The sequence below is a fragment of the Gavialis gangeticus genome, unplaced genomic scaffold (assembly GCF_001723915.1).
Source record: "Gavialis gangeticus isolate Ggan-Ray unplaced genomic scaffold, GavGan_comp1, whole genome shotgun sequence".
In the NCBI taxonomy this organism is placed as follows: Eukaryota; Metazoa; Chordata; order Crocodylia; family Gavialidae; genus Gavialis; species Gavialis gangeticus.
This window is the reverse complement of record NW_017729031.1, coordinates 18,312,798-18,315,862: the sequence shown is the minus strand read 5'-3', so window position 1 is coordinate 18,315,862 and position 3,065 is coordinate 18,312,798.

Sequence of the window (3,065 nt, the reverse complement as noted above, 5' to 3'; positions counted from 1 at the left end):
CTGATGTCAGAAAGTTGAAACAGGGTGTCAATTTATAAACATTGTAAGTGCAAAATGTAACTTGAAACGTTGTAAGTTGAGAACTGCCTGTACAGCAATTTCTCTTAAGAAGAAAAGTCAGAGGAGCGTAAATATGGTTTTTCCAAAGAAAAGTCAGTCATGTGTAAATCTTCCCTGAAAAGATAGCAGTACACTTTAAACCACATTACCTTAAAGGTCTGGCACTATGACCCTGGATCTCTTTTTGTCAGAAGGCACAAAATGTTGCAAGGACACAGCAACAGGAACTTTTACCTTTACTCTTTTGTTTAAAAAGTAATTTCTGCAACCTCCTCTCCCTCTGTCTTTAAAGCCATTTATACAGAAATATGCAATTATTTTAAGTAGACCTAAGGACCTCAGAGCTATTTTGAACACATAACTACAGTGTGAAAAATGTGAGCATGCTGTTTAATCTATTTGCAACAATAGATTGGTATTTCTCTCCTTCCCACCCCCCCAAAAAAAAGATTTAATCAATCAGAGGCCAGCGAACTTGGAGTTCTGTTCAAAGATCCATCACCCTGCTGACTGTGTGAGGTTGGGAGTTGAGTAAGATGCTAATAATATTTTTCAGCTTTAACAGCCTTCAGTTTCTTCTGTGAATGCTTTGTTTCCTGCACTAATACTGTGGTTCTCATGACATAATGAATGAGCTAAGGGACTTGCAGGAGTTTCAATACCATTTGTGTTTTATCCTAAAGGAAAATACAGACCCTTTTGTCACATAGGACTATACATAAAAATAAGCGTGTTTTGTAATACAAATGTTGAAGGTGACCTGTGATTTTAATTGATACAAACATTTTCTTTAAAGCCAAAAACTTTTCTTCCTGGGTATTTATTTTTATTTCTATTTTACATTTCCCTGTCAAGACATAGATATTACACAGAATTTCCAAGATGAAATGCTCGAATGGGAGTAGATATTTTAGCCTCATAATAAACTGGCTTTGTATGTATAAAGTACTTTTTTTTACCTTTTTCTCCTTGTGTTAAGCAGCACCTATAGCTGTGGGGGAAATGGATTTTTGTTTGTTGACAATTTCAATATTTGACCAATTCCATTCTGGTTCAGAATGAAAATCCAGGATTGGAAATCAAATATTTTAGATGGATCAAAACATTTTGCTCCAGGATTCCTTGTGTTGTAAAGTGGTTGTCATTATAAATAAGGTTTCTAACTTCAGTGCATGCAATGAACTTGTTATGTGGTTTCTTCAAGGAAAGTATGTTATTGATTTGCTTCAGATTTTTTTACTTGATTTGTATTTTTTGCATCATTTCATTTATTTTCCAAATGCAGTGTTTTTATTTTAAATGAAAAAAAGTGAAAAGTCTTGGGTCATGAGTATCCCTCTGAAATGAACAAAGATTCTTCTCTGTCCCTTGCACCTTTACTTGAATGTAAGTTATTTCACCACTTTGGGCGTGTAGGTTATTTCTGTACTTTCGTGGTCCATAGCTGGACAGCTCTGAGAATGCAAGGCACAGCCCAGAATTGGGATCCAGACAGTCTGAAACAGGAAAGAGGAGAATAGGTTCTTCTATTCACTATCCTTGGGAGCTATCTAGTTCTTTAAATGTTGCTGTTGACTTCAGTAAGAGCAGGACTGTGGCTTGCTTCCATGATGATGTTACTTAGCTTCCCAACATAAATGGAAATGGAAGTAAGCAAAGAATGAAGAGTTTGTTATCTGAGGAGTTATTAAAAACCAAATATGCATAGAGTAGTTTACAACAGCCAAGGTGGAGGAAGCAGAATAGTTATCTATGGATGTGATGTGTCTACACTGTCAAAGGGCTACAGTAAAGAGCAGCACAGAACCATACACCACCCACTTTGCACACAAGTAATGTGTAACAAACATAATATAGGTGCATTAGTGTGCCTGTTCAAGAGAGCATGTTTATTGGTGTCCAGTGCCACCGTCAAGGGAAGGGTAGTGTGCACAGGGCAAGTGTGACTTCTCTGTCATTGCTCCACATAGAACAGACATTCAGGCTCTAGTAATAAGACCTACTTAGGTAACTACAGTTGATAAACAAGAGATTGCAGTCCAAAGGTGATTTTGAGAGTGGAAGAATGAATTCATCCCAGAAAAGGTGATAGGAGACCTGAAGAAATTTTACAATTGGTCCTTAATTGCAATTGTTTAATGTATTGCTTAAACCAGATGCAGTGTGTAAGTCTAGTGCAAGAGTTTTTAAATATTTATTGCTGCAATTTAGTTAACAAATAGATGTTACTATGAAGCAAAATGTTCCGTTAAACTTCTGTTCTTGAAACGATACCTTATAGGTGAAATTTCAAATAATTGAATTGCCCGTGGCTTTTTCCATTTTTCACCTGCCTTTTAATCCATTTACCAAGATTTGTTTTAATACCAATTGAACATTTCAAAACAATCCGCATATTTAAAATGTTCTAATCCTGTTAGACTAGCTAACTAAATGAAATGCCTGTTCTGCTAATGTAATTACAATACATATGGTTTGTAAGTATAACATTTTTAAGGAAAAACTTGAGGCCTAGTCTGAGGGTAGAAGAACAACATGATTCTTTTTGAAGACAGATGATGGCCCAAGATCTGAAACCTGAATGGGGATGTACCAGAAGAGACAGGATAGAAGTCAGGGTTGTGGTAGGTTCTGTAATTGTGACAGTCTCTTGGACTGTCACAATTACAATGCTCTGGTGTAGTGCCTGAAGACTGGAAAAAGGCCAATGTGGTGCCTATCTTCAAGAAAGGAAGGAAAGTGGATCCAGCAAACTATAGGCCCATCAGCCTGACCTCTATCCCAGGGAAGGTGTTAGAAAAGTTTATAAAAGAGGCCATCCTTAATGGACTGGCCGACACCAACATCCTGAGGGATAGCCAGCACAGGTTTGTTGCAGGTAGGTCTTGCTTGGCCAATCTCATTTCCATTTATAACTAGGTGACCTATCACCTGGACAAGGGAGAAGAGATTGATGTCATATATCTTGACTTCAAAAAAGCCTTCAATCTGGTATCCCATGATCA